We start from the raw sequence: 13818 nt of genomic DNA, 5'->3' as shown, positions 1-13818 counted from the left end.
ACTCGGCGCTTCCCCGCTACACGCCGTCCTGGTCAGTCTGGGCATCCAGGTGACGCTAGTCTGGTTTCCATCAAGGGGTTTTATTTCTATTTCGTATTCGGTGCATGAGCCGGTGAAGCCGTGGGCCCTGTCTTCTGCGTGGGGAGGTTGGATTCAGTTTCAGTGTCTTTAGTAGTTCCTGTTTTACTTGGTGCCCCGTTTCCTCATTCCCGCCTCTGGTCTCTCGCCGCAAATCCCTAAGTCATTCGTGCCCATGGCCTCTCTCTTCTGCCTAGACGCCAGCCACCGTCCGACCTGGGACTCAGCCCCCGGAAGGCCGCTGGCCGTTCCTGCCACGGTTAGTGCAACCACTTCCGTTCCACTCCTCACCCCCGATGCGCTGCATAAATAAATAGGAGAAGGGATATTTCGTCGTTACTGGTTCAAAGACGCGTGTTCCTCGCTCAGCACGACAGTGCGGGGTCAGAGCGTGTGACGTCCTACAATGTGACCTGGACGCCACACGGGGACGCGCCCTGCGTCGGGGCGACAGGGGCCGGCTCCCCGCCTCTGTCCTGCCCGTGGCAGAGCTCGGAACTGCCGGCGTGCGGCGTCCGCCCCGCCGTCCCGCCGAGTCTCCGAGCTGCGAGTTCCCAGCTTCTGTCTGCTAAAGCAGTTTTGGTGTTTGGGACGATGGCTTTGTCTTCCGGTTCGTCGCCGGCGGCAGGGTTTTCGCCGAACGGCCGAGTCATCTCGGGCTCCGGTGCGCGTCAGGCCGGGGTTTTTGCGGCTCTCGTGAACTCACCTCGCTGTCCAGGCTTCGACGTGTCCTCGCTACGTTTGACGGAAGCATTTGAGACGGCGGCTTTGTGGGTAGAAGGAGCCAAACGTCACAGCTTCAGCCTCAGACTGGGCTGGGGACGTCAGCAGCCGCAGCCCCGTGTTCTCCGGGAGCCCAGCGCGAGGGCACAGGGTTTCAGTCTTCGGAAACGTCGGGTCCCTCACGGCCGCTCTCCTGCTACTGTGTCACAACGTCCTTCAAAACATGCGCGTTCGCACATCGGAGTCGGGCTCTCGGCGTGACCTGCGGGTCGGATTTGGGTCTTCCGTGCGCTCGCGGGCTTCGTGAAGGGGGCAGCGGTCAGCCAGAGACCGCCGCGCCCTGAAGCCTCACCCTGTTGGCCCTGACGCCGCCGAGGGGCTGGCGGGGCAGGTCCTTCGTGGGCATCCTCCTCTGCCGGAGACGCCAGCTTCCGCGCCCCGAAGACCGTGCTCGGCCCCCCTGTGTCCGCATTCCAGTCTCGCCGGGGCCTTTCCCTCCGCTCCTTCAGGATCAGGTGCAGGTTCGTCCCTCGCTGTCTCGGCCCAGGGCTCCTTCCCACCTTCTCTCTCGCAGCCGTTTCCCCAGGGACATCCTCTGGGGGGTCCCCCCAGGGTTCGTTCCCTGGAAGACCCAGACGCGCAGGAGGGTCTGAGAGCATGGGGGGCGGAGGGGCTGTAACTGAGGCGCCCCCGTTCCGGCTGCTGGATGGGGCACGGACGGCTCTGGGAATGCCCTGGAGACCCCGTTGTTAAGGGTTTCATGGGTGACGATGGGCAGAAGTCGTGCTGGAGGAGAGCGCAGGGCAGGTGTGACGACGCAGGTGTTTGGAGAGCTCAGGGCACAGGCCCCCAAAGAAAGCAGAGTTGGCTGGCTACGTCCCGTCCAGTGACAAAGAACCAGGCGGTGAGGGATCCTGAGAATAGAGATGGGGACACACGGATGGGTGCATCCGAGGACAGACTCGGCAGCCACCTGCGGAGGTGGACCCCCTCTCAGGTAGGAGCCAGCCCTCCCGGACCCTGGAGGATGCCATCGAGGCCCCTCCCACACTGGGCAATGCCTGTCCCCGCAAGCGTGTCCCCGTCTTGTCACCTGGCCGCCAGGAGACAGGGGCCGCTTCTCACATAATGCCGCCAGCGATGTGTGGGGACTGATACGGCAGGGGACACCGTAGCCCTGTAGAACCACCCAACAAGCAGACATCCCAGTGGGGTCTGGGGGTTGTCTTGGGATCAGACTTCTTTTTCCACAAAAAAATTAATGTATGATTTACATACAGTAAAGTCCCCCGTGCTTTCAGTCTTGACACATCTATGGACACACAACCCCCACCAGAGCCAAGATGCAGAGCAGACCCACATCACAAAAAAAACCCCCCCGTGCCATCTTGTGGTCAAGGCGTCCCCCCAACCCCAGGCCCTGGCAACCACTGATGACTTTGCTGTCCCCAGAACCTTGCTTTTTCCAAAACACCATCAAAACGGCATCATGCAACCCATCCCCTTTCTAGTCTGTCTGCTCTCCGTCTCGATAACGCCCCCGAGCCCCTCCTACTGTGGCAGGTGCCACGAAGAGGTCCCCGATGCGGCTGCCCCGCCGTGTGTCCACCCCCAGGCGGAGGGACCGTCCCACCGCCCCTGCCCGTCGGTGGTCACAGATCAACACCCGCACGCAGGTTGTGAGTGGACGTGGACTTCTTCTCCCCTCGGATCAGTGTCTGTGAGCAGGACTGAGTCACGAGGCGTGTGTGTCCGTTCTAGGAGGATCCGTCCAGGGCATCCCGCGAGGCACAGTCCCCGCTCCGCCCCAGCCAGCGACTCCGTCTGCGCCCGAGCCGGCGTGGGCTGCGTTCATTCCAGCCGCTCTGCGAAGTCCGCAGCGTGTCCCCGCCCGTGGCTCTCACGTGCGTGTCCCTCCTCACTGGCCACGTCGGCCCCCCACCCCGCGTCCCTGGCCATCCGCGTGGCCCCTTTGGGGAGGGGCCCCTTTACGTCCTCAGCCCACGCCTTCATACCGCGGCTTCCTTCTTGCGGACGGCTGAGAACGCATGTTGTCGGGGCGCGGCGGTGTACCTTCTCAGGCCTCTTCTCCCCCGGGGCGCCTCCTTCTCCCAGCGGTGCCTTCCGAGCCGGGGCTGCGGTCAGAGGTGGCCCGGTGCACGTTTCCAGTTTGCGGACACCACAGCGGAGACGTTTTGCCCAACCCGGGGTCATGAAGATTCTCTATCACACTTTGCATTCCGACCCGGGGCCCGCGTGGAGGGGGTTTCTGCATATGGCGCAGGACGTGCATCCCAGCCCTCGTTCGCGTGTGGACGGTCCTCCGCCCACGCCTTCTGCTGAGCACGCCGTCCCCTGTCCTTTCGTCCGGGAGCCCGTCCTCAGACCCTGCGTTCGCGCTACCCTGCCTCCCCCGCGTGCTGTCCTGGCCTCGGCGCTGTGGACACTGCGGACCGGGCCGCGCCCTGTCATGGGGGCCGCCGCAGCACCGTGGGCTGTCCCTCTGGTCCCGGAGGCCGACGCCCGCGGTGCAGGGCGGGCAGGGCGGGGTCCCCCGAGGCCTCGCTCCTCGTGTGCGGAGGGCCGTGCTCCCCCGGGTCCTTACAGGGTCGTCCCTCCGTGCGCGTCTGTGTCCTGATCCCCTCTTCCTATAAGGATCCCGGTCACATGGGATTAGGGCCACCCTGGGGACCGTTTTAACCTGATTACCTCTCAAATGAGGTCCCATTCTGAGACCATGGGGTTAGGGCTTCAACACGTGAATCTGGGGGGCACACATAGCCCAGTCCACAACAGTTGCCCCATCAGTGACTTCTCAAGAGTCCCCGGCATTGGGGGCACACGCCCAGCCGTCCCCTCGGGATGAGAGCCCCGCGTGGGAGACAGAACCAGCCTGGCGGACGGGCTGCTCCCGGCCTGACCCTCAGCAGCGCCGGGGCTGGTACAGGCTTGTTCCTTCCCCAGGAGCGTTGCTTCATGTTCCTGTCGTCTCATGGTTTGGAGACGTTCCTGGACGCAGCTGGGTCAGTTAGAGTTAAAATTTGACTCTTTTTTCTACAAAAAAAAACCCCATGCAACCCTGAGAGTGAACCCTGGTGTAAACCGTGGGCTTCCGGCGAGGACGGCGGGTCCGTGCAGGTTCGCGGGCATACCTCGTGGCGGGGGCGTGGGAAGGGGGAGGCTTGTGCGGGAAGAAGCGTCCATGGCCACGTGTCCACTTCCCTCCCAATTTTGCTGCGAACCAAACACTACTCTAAAAAAGAAAGTCCACTTTAAAATAAATAACGTCTATTTTTCAAAAATTAGCTCCCCTCAGGGCGCCTGGATAGCTCAGTGGGTTAAGCCGCTGCCTTCAGCTTGAGTCATGATCTCGGGGTCCTGGGATCGAGCCCCACGTCGGGCTCTCTGCTCAGCGGGGAGCCTGCTTCCTCCTCTCTCTGCCTGCCTCTCTGCCTGCCTGTGATCTCTGTCAAATAAATAAATAAAATCTTAAGAAAAATAGGTCCCCAAATGAAATATTTAGGTATAAACCCAGTTAAACGCACTCAGAATTGGTCTGTTATACGTGACTCGGAGGAAACCAAAGACGCCCCACCAAGCGGCTGCAGGGACGGGCGGACGGGTGGGAAGATCCAACACCGGAAACGTGTCCACGCGCCCCACCCCCGTGGGCAGATTTAGTGGGATTGCAGTAAAAACCTTAGCAGAATTCTCTGGTGGATAAAGACAAAATGAAGTCTGTGGTGACACGTGCGGCGGGAAGCCGGAACAACTCTGAAAATGGAAATGAAGCAGGAGGAAGGTGTTCCCCGCCTTTAAGCCCACGTTAGCTACACGGGCCCCGGCCGGTCGCGCGCAGGGCGGTGCGGGGCGCGGGCGCCGGGTCCGGACACCCCCGAAGTCGCCCGAGCTCCGACGGAGGCACAAAGGCAGCCCGCTGGGGGACGGGAGCAGCCGCAGCCGCACCGCAGAGGCTGGAACCCGCGTTTGTACGGAATGAAGGCTCGGTCCCTCACGGACCCAAATGCGCAGCGTGTGCAGGGGCGGCGCGTGGGGCGCGGAGCCGCAGACGCTTCTGTGACCCCGAGTCGGAAGCGCAGCGCGCGGGAGAACCAAGGAGCCGGCGGGAGTCGCTGTGTCCGGACACACGGGGGACGGTGACGCGGTCCTTCCGTCCTGTTCTCGCCAAAGGCAGGAGGGAAAGCCGGCGTTGGGGGTGGGGGTCACTGACCTGTCCCTTTGCAAGGGACATTTGTCTTCTTCAACGTCTTCACCAAACGTCCAGCCTTTGGGAAGCGCATGGTGATCTTAAAAGTTCACTTAGTAATAAAGGGACGGGGACTCTGCCCTCAGCAGGACATCACCGGAGCTACACAGATTGCCCCCGGGGGAAACAGAAAATATCAACGGTCACTCAGTCTTTGGCAATGGCTCAATTGTCATCTCAAATGAAGTGACATTTGTTCAATAAAAATCTACTAAGAGCTGGTACAAACTGTGAGTCTGGGGTGTTTGAAGAGAGACGGGCGCCCTTCCTCCCTGTCCCGGCTCAGCTCCGCTCTGGACCCTGCCCCGGGGCAGAGAGAAGGTCGCCCTCCGCACTTTGTCCGCACCCCTCATCCTGCCCCCAGCCCCCGGTTTTCGAGGCTGCTTCTGGGTCAGTGTGCCTGAGAACTAGGGGCATCCCCTCCTCCTTGGGTCCCACCTGTAGCACCTGAAGATGTCCCTTTGGTGGGGGGAGAAGGGGGAGGGTAGGGGACACGTTTTCACACCCGGACCTCAGACGTTTCCCGCTCTCTCCTTTGGACAGTGGGTGGGGGTGCACCGTCCCTGCCCCTGGGAGTGCCAGCCGCGTGTAGGAGCCCACCGTGTAGGGCCATTGCCTCCGACCCTCCTTCCAAAGTCTGGGGTGCGAGCCCGTGGGGGGTCACCGGAGAGCGCCCGTGGCCCCCTGCGGCTGCACTGACCTTCAGTAGCGAACAGGCAGCGCCCACAGGCACCTAGGGAAGTCAGGGGGCGGCCCTCCGGGGCTGAGGGCAGTGACTCCTGAGGTGCCGGAATGTTCCTGATCAGAGGGCGGCTCTAGGAGGGCTTGGGAAAGGCCAGTGAGCTCTACTGCCCGGGGCCCCGTCTCCCGTGGCTTCACTTCCACACGGTGCAGCAGCAGCAAGAAGCAAACATGTTCGGGTCCGTGCCAGCAGCGCCCACGCACGCCTGGGACCAGGCGGTCACTCTTGTCCCCCCCCCGTTTGCTTCACTGTGACAGCCCTACTTTAATACGTCCAGCTGAGGACTGAAAAGGATTTTGCTTATTACGCCACAGCTACATTTCTTTAAAGATTTAAGGATCCAGGATTTTTCGGGTTGTGTGCCTTCTGGTGTTTCTGGGGCGCAGCCTGGAAGAACCAGGTCTTCCCCGTGAGGGCGGCAGGTCCCCCTCCCCAGCCCCCCTGCTCTCCTCCGCAGACTTCCCAGGCTGCGCCCTCTTGCCCCGGGGGACAGGGCAAGGAAGACCGAGGGCTGGGAGGCGGCGGACCTGCCCTCTCCCACGCCCCCGCGGAGACTTTGATGTTGAGGCTGACGCCTTTCCCGCGGGCTCTCCGAAGCTCACGGACATCTTCCCCTGGCCGAGCACCCCAGGAAGCCAGTGTGGTCCCGCCAGGCGGGTACATCTGCTGAGGGGAAGTGTCCGAGTCTTCGCACGGGACGGGCATCCTTCCCAGCTTGGGCTAGTTGAACTCTGGCCTCCCTGTCCTGGATGGCACCCCGTGGAGGAGGCTCGGGCTGGCCACACCCGTCTGCGGGCAGCGTCCCTGCGGCCACTGGGCAGAGTGCTGGGCAGTGTTCTCCAGAGCAGTGGATCCGACAGGATGTGTGGGTAGAGAAAGACGCTTATTCTAAGGAATTGGCTCATGCCGCTGTGGAGGCGGGGCGAGCCCGAAGTCTGGGCGGGAAGACCAGCCCCGGAGACTCAGGTGGGAAGCAGGTGGGAAGCAGGGTGTGAACACGAAGGCCTTCTGCTGGCAAACCAGTAGGAGCCAAAATTGCTGATGGAACCCAGAGGCTGTCCACTGGCAGAATTCCCGGCTGCTTGGGAAGTCTGTCTTTTGTTCTATGCAAGCCTTCAACTGATTAGACAAGGCCCACCCACACCAAGGCCCATCGTCTGCTTTATTCAAAGTCCACAGATTGAAATAGCATCTCATCCCCAAACAGTCTCATGGACGCTTCAGGAATAACGTTTGACCAAAATATCTGGGCGCCATGGCCCAGCCAAGCAGACACATAAAATTAAGCATCACACTCGGGAATGTGTAAGTCACATCCTTGCTCTGTGTCTGACCAGTCACGCGTTGCGGGGACATTGACTTCAAGCCCATTGCCCTGCGGGTGAATGCATCCAGCTTTAGACTTGCGGAAGTGCTGCTCTTCCGAATCAGGCCTGTGGCTTGGTCCTTCGAGTCTCGCTGAAGCGGGCCTAGGGACCGCACGCCCTGTAGGGCGCCCTCTACTCTGGGGCCCATCACCCCGTGTGACTCCTCGCTCTGACCTGTCATGAGGGTGATGCCCGGTGAACCTCTCTGCTCCCTCTCCTCGGCGATAGGCCTGTGTGGCACCTCTTGGTTGCCAGGGAGATCACAGCAAAAACCGGGCTCCCTGGCCGTCGTCTCGCTGGACCCAGGACCATGACGTCCTGGAGCTCTCTGGCCTTTCTTTCCTTTGGGCGTCATACTCTTGCAGACCGCTGAGATAATCTACACCCTCTGGTGCCTCCGCTAGCACCCAGCAGGGCAGGCCAGCATCAGGCCTTGGGGACGGAGTGACGCAGCTTAGAAGCCAGCTATGGGCTTACTGGCTCTGTAGTTTCAGGAAAATTCCTTTCCATCCTGGTTGCCTGTTGTTTTAATGATCAGTTGGGACACAGTATACAAACATTCCCCGGCTTGGCACGTGACGCCCAATAAGTTCCCATGTGGCCCAGCACAGGACACTCAGAAGTCGGCTACGTGTTGGTTGACCATGGTTCTCAGATGAAGGGAGATGCTGCATCAGGTCCAGATGAAGCGGCACCTCTGGCCTGCACAGAGCACGCCCGGCCGAGGACAGCCAGGCAGAAAGATGCATCGTTTCTGACACCCAAGGCTGGTCCATGAGACGTGGGGCATCTGTCGCCTTCCAGCACAGAGGACGTGCCCTTGCCATGATGCCTCTGCCCTCCCGATATCTTGCATAAATTGAAGCCCATGGCACCGGCTAGAGCTTCTGTCCTGGTCATGAGCAGGACATGCCACCGGATGGAGGGGTTAGCAGTGAAGCTGGCCACTCACGCCCTGGGTCTCCCCCAGGTGTGTGCCCGCTCCACGCCGGGCTCAGCCCCGGAGATGCGGAAACAACGGCACCAACCTTCCTGGAGAACAGTGGGCCACCCCCTCCCGGAGCAGGGACTGGGGCCGAGGGTCTTTGTCTCCCTTTCTGCTGTGCACCCAGGGCAGAGCAGAGAGCCCAAGACACAGCAGGTGCGAGACAATGGACAAGCAGAGTCCAATGACGAAGATATTAGGGAAAGAACCACAATGAGAACAAGGCTGGCAGGTGCAGAACATTTTATTTAAAGGGACTGAAGACCCAATTGGACCCTAAGAGTCTCAGCTAGAGCTTGCACCCTTAGTTCTGATCGTGGCTGCAGGACTGGCTCCATGGGGACCACGATGGGAAGGGACGGAGAGTGAGGGTCACCAGGAGCCAGCAGACACGGAGGTAAGTGCTCGTGGAGGAAATTTCAGGGTGCAGGTGTTAGATGCTGGGAGGGATGGGGTGAGGAGGACGAGGTCCTCCTGATAAGTAACTGCAAAGGGGATCACAGGATAAACCAAGGACTATGATAGGGTCATTTCCATCCTTAGGACTCAGAGAAAACTGTCCCTGGGTTGAGAGCAGCCCAGAGCGGAAATGAGGAAGGAAGTCTTCCTGGGGACCCTGAGCTTACCTGAGTCTTATGGTCAGCATCTCAGATCTTGCACTGGCAGCAGACGGGGACACAGCAGCTGGACTGGGAGCAGCAGGGTTTGCAGCAGCTGGACTGGGAGCAGCAGGGCTTGCAACAGCTGGACTGGGAGCAGCAGGGCTTGCAGCAGCTGGACTGGGAGCAGCAGGGTTTGCAGCAGCTGGACTGGGAGCAGCAGGGGACACAGCAGCTGGACTGGGAGCAGCCACAGGAGCCACAGGACCCACAGCCCCCACAGGAGCCACAGCCCCCCTTGCAGCCCCCACAGGAGCCGCAGCCCCCCTTGCAGCCCCCACAAGAGCCACAGCTGGAGCAGGAACAGGCTGGCACACAGCAGCACACGGGCTTGCAGCAGCACACGGGCACACAGCAGCCGGAGCCACAGCCCCCACAGCCGGAGCTGCAGCCCCCACAGCCGGAGCCGCAGCCCCCACAGCCGGAGCCGCAGCCCCCACAGCCGGAGCCACAGCCCCCACAGCCGGAGCCGCAGCCCCCACAGCCGGAGCCGCAGCCCCCACAGCCGGAGCCACAGCCCCCGGAACAGCCACAGCAGCCCATGGTTCTGGTGGGTTGAGGGTGGAGCAAGTCAGAGGAGCAGGTGCGGAGGACAGTGCTCAGGTGTGGAGCCTCCTGGGCCGGGAGCCCTTTATATACCTGCCCAGGGTCAGGTGAGATGCTGGACACACGGTCACTTCCTGGTCCCTGTTGTGCCACTCCCCAGGGAAATCGTATTTGTTTGTTTGTTTTTAATCTGAAAATAACCTCAGTGCTGTCGTAGTTTTGCACTTTTCCTTCAGTCCGCCATTTCCCCTTGTGTGCTCCCTGGCAGACAGGAAAGCCGTCCGTCCGTGTGTCCGCGGAAGGTGATGGGAGCAGGGCTCTTGGCTTGGGGGCCGGGCTCATCTCAGCGACTGTATTGGTCTCCTGGGGCTCCAGAGCAGGCGGCCACAGGTGGAGGGCTTGACAGCAGACGTTTCTGCTCCCGCAGTCTGGAGGCTGCTGGTCCTCGGCGGAGTCAGCAGGGTCGTGGGCTCCCCGAGGCTCTGGGGGAGGATCGTTGCTGCCTCTTCCGGCTCCTGGGGCTGCCGGCATCCTTGACGCGCCCTGCATCGTGCTGGAGCCTGACCCCTCTTCACGTGGCCTTTCTCCCCGTGTGTCTGCACCTCACCTCTCCTCTTTGCTCTCACGAGGACACCGGGCTTCAGTTAGGTTGTCACCTTGTCCGGGACAACCTCAGCTTGGCTCCGCCTGCAAAGACCTGATGTCCCAATAAGGGCGTATTCTGAAGTTCCAGGAGGACATGGTTCAATCCCCTGCACCGTCTCATTACGTTCCTGATGTCGCCCCTGGTGCTGCCCTGACCGTGAAAGCCCAGGGAGTGTCCACAGAAGGCACAGGGGATGGAGTCCAGGGAAATACTCTAGAACGGTCAGTCCCGTCCTGCCTGTCGCCTCTGGGAAGAACGGGACTGAAGGTCAGGACAGGACCCAGGACTAGGAAACGACTTGGGATCAGGACGGCACTCAGGGTCAGGACAGGGCAGGACTGGCTGACTCAGGAATTGCTTGTTTAGGGCTTGGAGGTGGTACTTTGTTCACCTCTTGCAAGATCGGACACGCTCCAAGTGGGCCCGTAGAGCGGGGAAGCAACGGCAGCGTGCCACGGCGCCCAGCAGCTGAGGGGCCCCTGCTCCCGTCAGGCTGGATTGGTAAGGGGGACCCACGCTGTGGACGAGGCCCTGGCCCCACCCCAGGTGCAGGACGCGGCCATGAGCCCAGGAACGCCACCCTGGGCAGCCAGACATGCTGTCGCTGACGGCGTCCTTCAGATGCTGGGGGGCAGAGGCGTGCCAGTGAGGTGTCCTCGGAGGCCAGCGACAGGGGAGAAGGGCAGAGGGCAGACGTGGAGGGTCCCCGCACCGAAGGGGGCACAGACTCAGGACCAGCTTCCCAATTCGCGGGATCTCTGCGAAAGGAAGCTGCAGAGGCCCTGGTCTGAAAACGGAAGAAATTCAAGAGCAGATGGGGTGCCCGGGGGGGCTCCGTCGTCGGACGTCTGCCTTCGGCTCGGGTCGTGATCCCGGGGTCCTGGGATCGAGTCCCGCATCGGGCTCCCTGCTCAGCGGGGAGTCTGCTTCCTCCCTGCCCCTCCCCCTGCTTGTGTTCCCGCTCTCGCTGCGTCTCTGTCCAACGAATAAAATCTTCAAAGAAGTCAGGAGCGGCGGTCACCTCACACCTGTCGGGACGGCCGCCGTCCGAAAGCCAAGGGACGACACGTGCCGGCGAGGGCTGCAGGAGACGGGCTCCCGTGTGTGGCTGGTGGGGATGCAAACTGGTGCGGCCCGGCAAGCCCAGGACGGCCCTATGAGCCCGGGTCCTCTTTCGGGTGTGCACCTGCAGGGAGGGAAACCCCCTTCCCTCTCACGGCGCCCTTCGCCGCAGCATCATTCACAGTAGCCAAGGCTCGGACACACCGACGTGCCCGTCGGTGGATGGAAGTAAAAGACGTGTGACGTGCACGCAAGGGAAGGTCACTCGCCTCGAAAGAAGGAAGGAATTCTGGCCCATGTCACAGCGCAGATAAACGGACAGGGGGAGGACATTGTGCTGATGAGCCAGAGGAAGACAAACACCTCATGGTTTCCCTTCCATGTGGGGGGAGACGGCGGTGAGACAGAGAAATGCAGAATCCAAAAGGTGCCGGAGAGCAGAGACCAAGCCCTCACCCATCTGCCCACCTGTGCGTCCACCGCCCCCAGCAGAGGTGTCTGTGCCCACCCCTGCCCACAGCCTCTCAGCATGGGCCGGGAGCTGCAGGATGTCCTTGGGGGGCCACAGGCCTCATGGCTGGAACCGCATCCCTTGTCGAGCCACAGACAGTACAATCTCCATCTCCACTCCCTCTAGCCGTCGGACCTGAGCAATCCTGGACCCTCTCTGGGCCTCTGTCCCGTAAGGGGGGACTCGGTGAGGGAAGGGGAGTTTGCCGGGTGCCAGTGAATGAAACGAAAATAAAGCCGCAGGCCCCAGGCTCCCAGCAGGAGCACAGGTGTCCGCTTACCCTTGCTCTCCGTGGACTCTGGGCTCCGCGGTCTGGCATGGTCCCTGTTCCTCCCAGCACAACCTGCGCCCCCCAGAGCACAGCCCATCCTCCAATGTCCCCCTAGAGCACTGCCCAGTCCCCAGTGCCCACCACGCTCCCCTGGCACAGCTGCCCCCCATTCCTCCCGAATCCTCAGCAGGCCTGAGGGTTGAGGGCAGGGGGCTTGGAGGAACACGGGGGGTGGGAAGAAGTGGTGGGAGCAGAAGGCGTGGGAGCCCCATGCTAGGCCCCTGGCGCCCGTGAGGCCGGGCCTGCCCACAGCCTGGGAGGGGAGCAGGCCTGCCAGGGGCTCAGAGGCCAGGACAGCCCGGAGCCAACCGTCCTCCGCCCAGGAGAGGAGTTGGAGTAGCCCCACTGGGTCCCTCCCTTTCCTGCCGAGCTGGGTATTGAAGCCGGCTGACCTTGCCGTGCTCCCCCAGGGCTGACTGTGCTCCCCCAGGCAGGGACGGGGCAGGGGAGCGCGGGGAGAGCAAGACCCCCACTGCGGGTCAGGCAGCTCCTTGTGCAAGCACCCTGGGCGGACTGGGGGGCTGGTCGCCCTCTGGGTCACCACAGCACCCGCCGTCCCTCCAGGGCTCCCCTGGGTACCCCGGGCACTGGCCACGGGCCCCTGGTACAGGCCTTCGCCATCTCTGGGTGCCCCCCGGCCCCGTCCCTGCCCTCCTGCTGTACTGGGTGCCCACACCCAAGTTCCCCATCCCCATCACTCGGGGCTGTGTCCTGGGTAGACTCTGGTCCCCACCATGAACCTGCGCACCGCCCCGCCCCCGCCCCCGCCCCCGCCCCCGCAGGTGCAGGCCCGGCTCCGCGCGCTCCGGAGGGCGCCACCTGGTGGCAGCATCTGCACATGCGCCGTCCCGGCGGGCGGCAGCTCCTCCCCTGGCGGGCTCCGCCTGGGCAGGGTGACCTCTGGGGTCTGGGGCCTGTGGGAGTGCCCCTGCCTCCCAAGGAGCCGCGTCCCGGGGTGGCCAGGAGGGACGACGGACGTGCCCGGAGGCTCTCCTCTGCTGGCCGCCCCGGGCGAGACACGCGGAACCAAAACCGCGCAGAAGCGTGGGGCAGGTTTCGATCGTCCCACCTCAGCGCCTTCCAGGCTGCTTGAGAACTAACATCCTTAAAATGTGGTTTCTGCGGCTCCCTCCCTGGGGCCACCCGCTGAGCGGCACACCCACAGGTCTGGGCGAGGTCAGCGAGGTCAACCCCGGGCAAGTGTGGGCCGCGTCCGTCGGGTCGCTCAGTGTGGGAGGCAGCGGGCTGCGTGAGGTGGGACCTGAGGCCCCCGACGGTGCTGGGACAGGGGGTCCGTGGCTCCCGGGTGGGGGTCGTGTGGGGCTGGCTGAGATCTCAGCCCTGACCTCATGGGGTAGGCCCCTGCTTCCCACCTGCCATGGGGGCTTCGCTGCCGGGGTCCTTCCTGCCTGCTAAGGGCCTGGGTATCTGTCCCCTCCTCTCTGGCGCCCCTCCACCATCAACTTAGTGGGCCACGGCCGACTTGAGGAAAGGCCCTGGGGAGGAGGGGTCTCCCTCCCCATCTCCTCCCTCCCGAACTTTCCCACGGACTGGAGAATTTACTCTTCCCGCTGGCCAACAGCCGTGGAGTCAAACCCCGTGGACGAACTGGCGGCCTGCTCGGATGGAGAAAGGGCCCTTCGTCCCCCAAGCTGGGTGACGCTGACGAGGGCCCGAGCCTCTGGCTTCGGTTGCTGACGGACGACCCAGGATGGACGGCCTCCTCTCGGGGCTGCCGTGGGGAGTCACAGTCACGAAGGCACCTGCCGGCCGCACAGAGGCTCTTCGTAAGGTGGTGGCCGCGTGCCGTCCGCTGCTGCTGTGCACCCCTGCTTCCTGGGCCCTGGTCCCTCCTAAGGCCCGCTGCAGCTCCGCCTCCCCGGACAGCACCTTCGACGCCG

The 13818-nt window shown here is 62.8% G+C and overlaps 1 pseudogene; it reads left to right on the top strand.

The window, feature by feature from the left end:
• The first annotated feature begins 8751 nt into the window (after positions 1-8751).
• Positions 8752-9478, top strand: LOC122913715 (annotated as a pseudogene).
• Positions 9479-13818: the final 4340 nt, after the last annotated feature.

The sequence above is a fragment of the Neovison vison genome, chromosome 7 (genome assembly GCF_020171115.1).
Source record: "Neovison vison isolate M4711 chromosome 7, ASM_NN_V1, whole genome shotgun sequence".
NCBI lineage: Eukaryota > Metazoa > Chordata > Mammalia > Carnivora > Mustelidae > Neogale > Neogale vison.
The sequence above is the reverse complement of the archived record's forward strand: the minus strand, read 5'-3'. Positions and strand labels throughout refer to the sequence as shown.